Source organism: Aquila chrysaetos, chromosome 4 (genome assembly GCF_900496995.4).
Source record: "Aquila chrysaetos chrysaetos chromosome 4, bAquChr1.4, whole genome shotgun sequence".
NCBI lineage: Eukaryota > Metazoa > Chordata > Aves > Accipitriformes > Accipitridae > Aquila > Aquila chrysaetos.
The window spans coordinates 23373462-23385622 of NC_044007.1; the positions used below are offsets into that span (position 1 = coordinate 23373462).

The following is a 12161-nucleotide window of genomic DNA, read 5'->3' on the forward strand; positions in this document are numbered from 1 at the left end:
TCCTTGCAGCAGTAAGCAGTATGGTAGAAGACCAAAACCACCCTATAGATAACAAATCAGACCTTGACTTTCTTCATCATAAAAAAAAGATGGGAAGAAACAAACATATCCAGAAACCTGCCATTTTCATCTCCACAAGGAAACCACATGTTAATGCCCCCCAACCTGATAAAAGACATTCCCTTCGGCATTGCAGGCAGCCAACTGTGCAGGGTCACTAAACTTGACGGTAACGAACATATGCTCAAAGGAAGATGCAACAGGTGTGACACAAAAAGAGCACGTGCCCTTGGACCAGCAAAGATGCACCCCACTAGGTTACAGAACAAGCCCCCACTGGTACTGCATGTCTCTCTCACAAACGCTGGTTTTGCAGTATCAATGGTTTTGTGGGCTCAGCAGCCAGCCTTCTCTGAAAGTGTTTCATGCAGATTAATTAAGACCCCCCCCCCCCCAAAAACCAAGAAAAACCATATCTTACTTAGGAAGCTCGGTATAGAAGAAGCAGAGAAAAGGATCTCTAGCAAACACAGAGATAGAATTTAGATTTTAAAGCCCTAGGAGCAAAAAACCATGTGCCCCCTTTATTTTTAAATCCCTTAGAACATTTTCAGATCTGTAAAAATATTCAGTTAGAACAACTGTAATCAAAATAATAGCCTGTGTATTTTTGTAATCTAGTTTGGGGATTCTTTTCCACTCCCAAAACATAACACAAAATCATTTTTAGGTAGAGAAACATTTTTATTTTTGCAATTTATTTTTTCTCTGAAGAAAGTGCACTTTTAAATTACATGCAGGATGGATTCATAAATTTGAAGCAGTTTGCAGGCTGTTAGAGCTGAAAAAATAATTTGAGAGTTTACAGTGTTCGGGCCAGGTAGTCTTACATCCAGCCCTTTCCACTGAGACAGTCCCGATGGCTGGGTACAATTCAACTGATGACTTGCTCTTTGTTAAGCTGTCAAGCAGAGCTGCCGAGCATTTCTGACTCAGGTGGGCAGAACACTTCACACCCCAGTAGCCATGACCACAGACTGGGAGGAACCCAGCAGGAGCTATTGTTGCCAAGGGAGAATTTGTCAGAGCAAGAAGCTCGCTGGGGAGTGCTTGGGGGAGTGAGGAGCAGGCCAAAATCACCAGCAAGGCTGGTCTGTGGGAGGAAGATCATGGCGGGGGGGAGGAGGGGGGCAGAATTTTTGGTTGGTGGCAAAGCACCAAGGCATAGAAAAAGAGTGCTTTAGTGCTGTGTATATACAAATGAATGTATTGAAGAGCCCTCTGAACATCCTTTGAGCTTCTGTGCCTTATTTACTTGGAGAGGTGGTATGCTGGAGATATAAATTGTTCTGTGGGTATCGGAGTGGTGCCAGGGACCGCGTGAGCCAGAGGCAGGACTTGCCTAGCAAACTCCCAAATCTTCCCGGGAGTGGCACGCTGCACAAGTGCCAGGAGAGGCTTCATTTACAGCTGAGGTACAGGTATGTCAGCCTAGCTCGTTACCCGAGAACCTGCAGGAAAAGTCCTTCCTGCGTTTGCGTCCAGCTGTTTGAGGGATACGTCTGGTATTGCAGATCAAGTGCCTGTGCGCCATGAGCTTAAAAGTTTCATCAGAAAGAGAACTCCTAACTGTGTTTGCCTCATCACCAGCTATCTGTAGGAGATGGAGCAAACAAATAGTTCGGAGAGCTTCCTGGTCAGTGCTGAGTAGCTGTAGCATATACCACACTGACTCATGGATTTAAGCATGCTCTGTGGAGTTCAGGACATTTCAAGAACTTCCTACCTGAACATCAACCATAGCTCTAGCTGGACATGTCTGAATCTCCACCTTGTCTTATAATCTGCCTATTAACACCCCACACACTCCCCATGTGCTTTCCGATAGTTGCAGGATGCAGTACAGATCTTTCCATCCTTTAAGACTATCTATGGATTTCATCTGTAGTAGTGATTTTTACTGCTCCTTTTTCTTCAGCCAAATTCTGAAACTAGATATGCTTCATACTTCTTTTATTACCCTCCTTCCTTTTTGTTTTCACAGCAGGTGGAGCATTTTCTACAGCAGGTTTTTTGGGTTTAGTTTTTTTCCCCAAATCTTGTCCCTCCACCTATTCTTAGAAGAGCACCCAATCTCTGCTTTTGAGTTCTGAGCTTTCCTTGTGCAAACTATCTTCTCTGAAAATTGGCACTGGTACACATGTTAATCCATGGCCTAGCAAGTCTTCCTGTGCACTGTTGTCTCCATACAACTTTTTGCATTTGCAGGCGTGAGCTGTAACCAGCTCTGGTGACAGTTTTTCTGTTGAAGAAGAAAAATGACATTGTAGAATCTGAAGCTGATCAACAAATCTGTTGGTGAAGTTCAGAGGAACTCACAGCATTCTGAAGTTAGTCTACTGCTATTATTGCTGCTTGCATTCTGCTTATCGTATCATAGAGTTCATTTGGTTACAGCCTAGATGCACTCTTTATTATCCTCACCAGAAGCTTGCCAAGTTTGGAAAAAAAAAAAAAAAGTTTGACTGAGAAGTGAGACATTAACTATTTATGAGATAATAACATCCATAAACTTGGTAGTCTCCTTCAGCAGTTTAATTTTCTTCTCATCAAAATCTCATTTTCAGTTAAGTAATAAGAAAAAGATAATCCAGAAGTTGGGGAAAAAAGAGTACCTGCCCTGTGAGACCTTAGGCCTGGAGTTTTTGCTTCAAAAATCTTTCCTCGAGGCTTAGGTTTCAAAGTCTGCCCTAGATAAATGACAAGAAAGATTGGCTTGGTAACTCTGACCCTGGCTTGCAAGTGACAGGGTGGGATCTCAGCCCCTTCTTCAGCCTCAGGTTTTCCAAACGGCCACAGGCAAATCATGTGGATATTTGCGTGAGAGCTTTGTCCCTACAGAGCCTTATCCTGCAGGACTGGGTGTAGATGGCAATTTGCTGCTGACCTTTAAACGACTGTAAAACTGTAACTTGGCCACACTGCAAGCACTCCCACTAATTTTATACTTCCTGGGGCTTATCTATTATGCAAAACCAGACAGGTTTCACAAGCTGGGAAGTTGTGCAGAAGAGCAGCTTTTATCACAGCCCAGTACTATGCATGTGTGTATTCTTTGTTTTGACATCAGCTCGATTGTGTCCTGTTTAGAGAATTGACCAGAGAACTACAAAAACTTTCCATGCTAGATAAGGTATCCATCTTGAGGAAGAACCTGACAGAAAAGACAAAAAGGAGACAAGGCATTTTTCTTTGTTTCTCCAGCAAAGCTAATTTGTAAAATATACAACACTCACAGAGGTTTTTAGACTAACACAGACCCTGTGGGACAGCTGTAGGCCTCCATACCTTATAGGAATATTTTAAAAACATTGCAATGTTGGGTTGGATATACTATTTGAAATGTGTGTATAGATTTAAAAAATAATAATTTGCTTAACTCTACTTAGCTTCTTTTAAACTAGATTCACTAGTCCCACCACACAACAGCTGGGTCTAAAATGTCAGGTAGCCAGCAGGGGGGCACAATAAGAATCCACAAATGTTTGATGAGTATAAATATCAAAGCAGGACATTCTCCAGTCAGGATGGAAAGAGGTCAGTACCAATTAGTTTTGTTACAGCTATTGACATGAGCACATCCTAACAGTCTGGTTGAACTTTCTGGATGAAGAAACAGCCATTAACTGGCTCCCACCAGGGTATATCTGAGACCTCATTACTAAATCAGACAGAATTCTTAGGCCAGTTAAGTTACAGGAATTGATGCTGAGCCAGGAGAGCAAGGGGAATACAAAGATAGTAACAGAGTCTGGAGATTCTGGGAGAAAAAAAGGTGTTCAGGGTGGGAAGGAGGAAGAAGAGGCAGGGCAAGAGAATCGAGTTGCTCTGCAAGAAATAAAACAAACAATGTGGCATTTGATTGATTGTTTTCATGGACCTGTGTTCTTTGTTTCCTGAATCTTCTCTGCCATAACAACCTCAGGTTCTCTTCTGAAACCCACTCTCCATATAGGGCACACACTATGCTCAATCAAAAATCTTTGAGCATGCTCTGGCAGGCTGGCGGCTCTCAACCACTACATAAAGGCTGGCTTCCACCTGCCTTTTCCACAGCGCAGGCATTTAATTACGCGCTTTGTCCTCTGTACAGCTGCAGTTTTTCACAGACCTTATTTATCTTGAGATTTCAGCTCATCTTTCAAATTTGGTTGAAATTGGGTCCCAAAGTTTTTAAGGGGAATTGCTGAATGTACAGAGAGATAAACAACACAATCTCATAAACCTCATTTCAAAGGCAACCAGGCTAAAAAATGCCAGTTTTTAATTTCTGATCCTGCTCATGCCAAATGTTGTCTAACATTTCAGCAGCAATCTGCGGCCCTGAGAGCCTCTTTCAATATCCTATGAAGAATATAAAATAAATTGTGATAAATGTAGTCAGTATAAAATAAAATGAGTTGAAATTGGTTGCTGGGATGCAAAACTGAAGTTGACAGGCAGTTGTGAGGAAACTTGCAAGAAAATGCTTATTTTATGTATTTCTTCGGGGCTTAGCAGCCTGGAGCTGTCAAGATGGTTTTGCACATGCTCGGCAGCAAAAACAAGGGAACCAAGTGATTTTACCAGTGGAAAATTTAAGTTCCTACTGCATTAAGCAAACCTTCAAGATTAGAAATGCTATTAATGCCTATAACTTGAATAAAGTTACTTAAATACGTATTTAGGGGCCTAAGTTGCCCTTGTAAAGCTACATCTTGAATTTCTTTAGTAACCTGCTGTGATAATTTTACCAAGGGCTTGTGAAAATCTAAATAAAATATATTAGTAAGTTCTCCTTCACCCATAACTCTACTGAACCACTCAGATACCAGTAAGAGATTAATGAGATTTTTCTACTCTAGACATTGTAATTTCTTAGACCACCTCATAAAATGACCTTTGAGGTGCTGTATCATTCCATTTTTAACTTCAGATGATCATCTAATACACAATTCACTGTATGAATAATTCCTTGGATTACCTTGTAAAAATACAGGTTCAATACATTACCCATTGATCCTTTTAGTGGCAAATGTTTACAGTGAGAGTTTGCGTGTATCCTATAGCAGCTACGCTATTTCATTTTTGAGGTCCTCCAGAAATCCTCGGGGTGTACCCTATGAGACCGGTAACTTGCACCTTAGCATTTTTTCTGATGCCTTCAACTCTAACAGCTATGGTATATTTCTAAAGAATGTAAAGAAAATAAATAATTTATCATTTAAAAAATAAGAGACAAGCTGAGGATAAATGCATACAAGACAAGAAGCTCTGAAACTGAGTGGCAGAACTGATTTGAAACAAGACATTATGGAGCCTTTTTCCTGACAATCAACATTAAAATAACATTAGCTAGTAAGCGCAAATAAATAAAAAATAAGTCCAAAAATAAATCAAAGTAGGTATAATAGAATGATGTTAGTCTCAAGTTTGCTTCAAGACATCCTGTCTCTTCTGGTAACACTTTTTAAGTATTATCTTGCTCACTCAAGAGCAGTTACACATAACGGAAATGAATACAAGCTAAAAAGAGTTCCAAGTTCCCAAATCCCAATGGCTATTGTTTGCAAAAAGAAAAGAACTGTTTTCATCTATAAACCAACAGAATTACTCCAGATTCAGGAATTCAGGGTGTAATTCAGTCCTGTCTGGAGGATCGGGATAAGACCGATGCACAGTTAATTTATCAAAACCATATTAAATTCACTCAAACTCATATTTCCAGATCTGGAGGACCCACGTTCAGTCGGTGCTCCCAGCGGAGCAGGTGGCCAACCGCCTTCACGCATCCCAGGGCAAAGCACGCCTGTTTCGGCACCATCCATCTTGCTTCCTGTAGGGAGAAATGGAGAAGAAAACATATGTGATATGCTTTTTCAGTATATCTTTGGAACACACACAAATACCTCAGCATTGGGCAATCAGTTAGGAATGAGAATATAATAAAGTCATATTATATAAGCCATACATATTCCACTTGCAGGCCTCTGTCTAGCCAAGTGTTTTCAAACACTCATGTTAAATCTCCTTTTTGTTGCTGATGCTGGGGATATTTCATCTGATTTCTTCACAGTTCTGATGACTGCAGCAGCATCCCTAAAATGCTCCTTAGCTGCATCTCAAAATAGTCTGATTAATCAACTTTATTCAAGAGTGATGAACTTTGCTCTTCCGTGCAGCTTTTGAGTTTGCATCTAATATTGTAAAATCAACTCAGGTACAAAAACAAACTGAATTTTCCCTGGGAAAGTAGATATACCCAAAGCAATGTCAAGGTGCCTGTTTTCAAAATGAGCTCTCAGCAACTCAAGAATTTGCACACTTTTGCATTCAATATGTCACTAACGCACTTAAACACTACAATGAAAGGAACCAAATGAGATCCATATATGAACCTATACATAAATAACAGCCTTGCCACCCAGACCTCTCAAACTCTCCTTCCAGCTAACTGGTTACTGAAAGTTATTGAAGCCCTTGAAGTGCGGCCATGTCCTGATGTTCTCCCCCATCTCATACACTAAATGTCGGAAATAAAAGGTTTTGAGATGAAATTCAGTTCTTAGTGACCCCTGTGCAAACTCACAGCCTTTCATACCTTTCAGGAGCTTTTTCTAAACAAGGAAGAACAGCATCTAGCTTCCTTTCTCAGAAAGGTTAGTAGGAAGTAAAGAGCAGTGCTGATTTATCTTCAGGATTTGGTGACAAGTTCTGTGAAGGAAGTTGCCATTTTACTTTACTTTTTTTCAGAATTGGGGAATGCAATAACTTACAATTCATCCCTTCTATGCCATTTATTTGGTGGATATCCTGACATCCTTCTTGGATACTTGTCACTTTGGTGACAAGATGTTTGCAAACATTTTGAAATTATTTTTGTGAACATCACCTTTGCATTTTACTGGCAGTCGAATCTGAGGAATCATCCCTGGGGACACTTCCAACCATGCACTCACTCTCTTAGTTATATACTATATATATATATACTATACTAGACATATACTATGTATACTTAAACGAGTCCATATACAAAATAATTTGAGGATTTTAATCCAAGGTACAGGATTACTTATGCTAGACTCACTGGTACTTTGATTCTTCAGCTAAATGTGTCACTTTTTTATAAAACTAGACTATGGGCAGACAGGTGAGGAAGTTAGAGAGGGTTCTGAGGACATCTTCAATGAGGCAGAGAGAAAGGCCATGAGATCCAGCAGCTCTAACTACTTTCCACTCAGTGATGGAAAATAGCAGCCTTATCCACAATTCACATGTTTTATCACTGGCACCTGACAGATAGTCAGAATCTGACTCACTTTAGACCACTGGTGGGGGGGGAAAAGGAACAAAAAAGAACAGAAAAGTCTAAAATGCATCCATCCTTCACTAAAGTCTCTCCATTGGGTCAACCTACAAGAGTGTCCTGTGGACAAAGTGTGTCAGTTGATCCAAAAGCACAATCAGACTACAAAGGGGAGGAATGAAAGATCTCATTCCCTTGTGCAAAGCTTGAAGTTTTGCTTGTAAATCACAGGCTGTGGCCAAGGAAAGAAATAAAGATAGCTAGGACATACTCCCAAAAATGTTCATGTTTTATTCCAGAGAGGTGGTAGTACTCCAACAATCTTGCTTTTGCTAAGTGGGGGGCAAGAAGCTTAAAGCCCTACAGAAGCACACAAAGGCTGCGTAAGAATACTCCTGTATACAGTTTAACCATGTAGCCTGAGAAGCTACATCTCAGCACCTGTAGTGCTGAGAATCAGCACAGAAAGGTATGTAAAAGTCACAACAGTCAGGATTTTGAGCAAGCAGCTTTCGGACAAGTAGCTCCTGACAGCAGAGGAGCACAAAATAGAGCTGCCAACTCTTCTTTTTTCCCCCCGCAGGCCATAGATTTGCAGAATCATCTCCTGGTCTCCAGAGAAATGCCCTTTGCTAGGCTGCCTTTCCTCATTTTCCTGTTCCCAGGAAAAAAAAAACAAAAAAACAGTCAATCAGAACATCTCCATTTTCTAGCAGCAGCCTGGTTAGCACCAAGAGTAACCACAGCTGCACCTTCCAGTCCTGACAGCATTCACCGACTTTTAAGGGCTATTCCTATGGACTTCCTGGACTGCCTTCCCTGGCCTGTGTGAGAGTAACCCCCCAAAAGCCCTGCCATCTTCTCCTAGTGTGTGGATAACCCTACCTTGCTACCCATCCACTTTTAATTAAATATGGTTAAGCACAGGGAAAAATAACAAAGCACTTAGGGGAGAAAGGATGGGAGGGAAGAAGAAAGAACTAAATGCTGTGTTAGAGGGAGAATAAAAAATATGTGGGGTAATTCCCCCCCCCCCTTCCTCTCATATAAGAAAGTAAAGTAAGAATGACAGTAAATAAACATACATGTATGTACTTTTATATGCAAATGTGTCTAACTCTACAAATGAGGTTTTGCTCCTAGCTGCCGACAAGTACGCCTGACAGTCTGAGATAGTGAAAGTGCAAGTCATCGAACAAAAAGCTGTGTGGAGAGCAGTAGAGAAAATGCATTTGAAGAAAAGGGAAACTGCTTAAAGCCTATCTTTTTAAAAGACCAAGTTCCCTGGTCAAAACTGCAATAAGCAAGACAAAACTTTCCACACTGGGGGAAAAGTGCAGGAAATATAAGAATAGAAGACAGCAGCAGAGTATCTGTTCAAGAGACGACATATGCAAAGGTGAGTAATGTCTAATTCCTTGGATCTGTTTCAAATGGCAGTGTTCATGAAATCCAGAGGAGTGGAAATGGTGTTTGGCAAAAATAGCCCACTTAAAGGGGAACGAGTGCATCGCCTATTGACATACGGGGCTGTTAGCAAACAAAAACTAAGGTTGGAGGCAATTAGGGTTGCTGCAGGAGACATTCCATTCACTCCAAAACCAGAAATAATGGAAAGGACTGAATGGAAAGGCTGATGTTTTCCTTCCACAAAACTATTAACACTGCCTACAGTATTGCAGCCTACTTCACAAGGGGTTCCCCTATATTTCCTGGAGATATCAAAAAGCAATATGTACTTGTGTTTCATCTAACGTATGCTCCAGTCTGGATTCTTTATGCACTTTTAAGGATTATAATTATTCCTGTATCAGTTAATTTTTCATCATGTTACCACAAAATATTCAAGTACCTCTGAAAACGTATAGTCTATATTTGGGTGGTTGCCATTTCCATGAGACTTTTCTACAAAATAAAGGTTTAAAGCTTATGTTAAAAATGAACTCTGTAACATAACTCGAAGCAAGTTGCAGCAAATGCTGTGCCATCATACCATCTGTGTTCAAGTACAGCTCTCAAGCTCTCCTCCTATTGCTTCCTAAAGTGGAAAATAATGGTAAAAAATAAAAACAGACAAGATGAAGAACCATTGTGTATTGGAATACATTATGAACCCGGGCCTTAAGATGCTTGTTTCAAAAACGAACTCATCTGTGTCTGTATACCCCAACAATGCATCACTGGGGAAGTAAAAAGGAGGTAATACTCTTCTTCACATTTAAATTAAGCAATGGTGATGTTCTCACCTGACACAGCTAGTAAATTCTGGGAAGCTTTGTTCTACCCAATATTGCCCACTTTTTGCTTTTTTTTAGCTCTCTTCACAAGTGTTCCAGCAATATTCCACAGGAACATGAGTGAAATTCATTAAACCTGGGAGTAAATGGAAGGCACTAGAACTGATGAGAAAAAAAACCCAAAAAACAAACAAACAAAACCCACTGTTAAATCAGTGTCCAAGATAACAGAAGCTGCTGGACAAAACTTACACAGAGAAACGTACGTTATGACAGACCCCAACATACATCTTAGGCCATGAGAAAGGGTTGTAAGAGATCCATAAACAAACCCTATAGGTAAAATGCCACCACAGAAAACCTAACTGTTCTTTGTATGATACCATTTTAAGGGTAAATTAAAAAAAGCCCTATTCTTAAAAAGTCAACTTTGTCGTGTGGAGCTTAAAATAGCACCTTCCTGATATTCAGTCAAAACACAGGATCATTGTTTTGAAGATTTAGAAATAAACCCCCCGTTCCGGTCACTTTATCACACTCTCAGGTCTACAGTCACTTCTTCACTGCAGGGTGGAAGGAAGACAAGGAACGTGCCGAGAAGCTACCCCCAAAGTGCCTGGAAAAGACAGAGAGAGGCATGCAGGCAAGACTAGGAGGCTTGAGGCAGAAGGCAGCGCATCTGCCGCAGAACCTGTTGACACTGTTTTCTCTGGTACCATACCAACCTGGTCCCAGCCAGTCACTTGTCAAGAACACAAATACATTCGTAACTTCCTCTTGCTTGCCGAGAAGCAAGCACCTCACTCTTCCTCTGCTATTCCCACACACTACCTTGCCAACAGATTTTTATGACTCTTGTCTACATAAATACATGTCCGTCCTGCGCTGTGGCTATTTCTGCATGAGTTGTTTTGAACGATTAGGCAAGCAAGTGTTTGTGATACGAGCAGGAGTCGCTCCGAAAGCTGCCGCCGCTTGATTTCCAGTTAGGGCTCCACAGCTGGGATACAGTAACCGACCACGTAACAAGAGCCTGAGGTTTTATATGAGACATCGCATTGAAAAGGAACAGGCCGGTGAGCACTCCGCCCTATTCCTTTTCAATGCAATGCTCTGGCACGAGAGCCTAGAGCAAGCCCCTGGGAGGGAATCTCCCTCTCCCGCTGGAGATGCTTCTGTTCCGTGGCATTGCCAGATTCGTGAGTCTGGCAGAGAGAATCTCCCTACCCCCTCTACCCCACCTGACCCTTTTCAAAAAATATATCGAATCTTATTATTCTCCATCTTATTTCTAATTCTGTGAGACAGTGCTGATCCCAGAGCCCAGGAGAAAGCATACGAGGGGTCAGGACACCACATACCTGAGACAGGGATTCAAGCTGGGGCATGCCGTTCAAAAAGGCGACAAGTGAACGCAGGCTTTGAACACCTTTGGGGAACACTCTTTTTTCAAAAAAAGCATTTCCAACAACAGCAATGTTTATTATTTTAATACTCTTCCTACTCCTGTCAGCACCTTCTCATCAACGTTTGCGCGGTGCCGGCCAAAATGCCCGTTTGCCTTTCCGCGGGAGAGACGTGCAAAAGGACCGTTCGGCATCTGCAGAGCCCGGCTGCGTGTCCACTCCACCAGCCCCCGGCAGGGTCTCTCGGGGGCCCTGCCGCCCCTCCCCGGGCTCCTGCCCGGGCTCCGCGTGCTGTCCTCTTCTGGGTCCTTCCTTTCCAACCCACAACCTCCTTCCCGCCGCTGGTCCAGGACTAGGTTCCCGGCACATGGTTCGACGCCCTGCTTGGCACACGCAGGCCATCACTCAGACCCGCATGCACCGGGACGGTCCCCGTCCCCTCGGTACCGTCCCCGTCCCCTCCGTACCCCGGAGCTCACCCACCACCCCGTCCCCTGTCGCAGGCGCCCCACGTCGCAGCCCTGCAATGGGAACGGCGCTGGACGCTCAGCCAGGCCCTGCGGCGCTTGGCAAGGGGGGGTTAATTGGAAAAACGCGACCCTCGTGGAAAACACAAAGCCGGGAGAGGTCGCTTGGGGTGCGCGGTAAATCGGGGGGGGGGTGTGTGTGTGACACCCACACACAACCCACGGCCACATCAGGTGGTGCCGCCCTCCCCCCGCCCCGGTTTCCACACGGCGCCCCGTGCCGCAGCCCCGGGGACAGCTCCGCCGCCGCCGATCTCCTCAGCCGACCAGCGGCGCAGGCAGGGGCGGCTGAAGGGGGCTCCCCGCCGGGCGGCGGCCGGAGCGGGCCGGGCGAGGCGGCCGGCGGAGCGTCAGAGGCCGGAGCTGAGGGGGCGGGACGCCGCCTCGCCTGGCCTCGCCTGGCCTGGCCTGGCCTCGCCCCGGCCCGGCCCTGCCCTGCGGCAGCCCCGCAGCGCGGCCGACCCCCCTCCCGCCCCCCCCCGCTCGGCTCCGCAGTCGGGGAGGGGGGTGCGGGGGGAGAGGCGCGCTCCCGCGGGCGGGGCCGCCGGTTCTAGGCGTGCCCCGCCGGCCCGCGCGCCGCCGGCGCCCGCGGCGGTTGGCGAGGCCTCCACCCTGTGGCGCGCCGGGGGAGGCGCGGGCTCGTGCT

At 44.1% G+C, this 12161-nt stretch overlaps 1 long non-coding RNA gene across 7 annotated transcripts; it reads right to left on the bottom strand.

Moving 5' to 3' along the window:
* Positions 1–1337: 1337 nt before the first annotated feature.
* LOC121233268 lies at positions 1338–10411 on the bottom strand. Of its 7 annotated transcripts, none has more exons than XR_005932262.1 (3): positions 10308–10411; positions 9085–9744; positions 1338–5875 (listed from the first exon to the last, which is right to left on the bottom strand). It is a non-coding gene; the product is annotated as an uncharacterized LOC121233268 (long non-coding RNA). The 7 variants fall into 7 exon arrangements; XR_005932263.1 differs by lacking the exon at positions 10308–10411 and having other exon boundaries at positions 9085–9250; positions 9592–10101; XR_005932265.1 differs by lacking the exon at positions 10308–10411 and having other exon boundaries at positions 9085–9383; positions 9592–10101.
* Positions 10412–12161: the final 1750 nt, after the last annotated feature.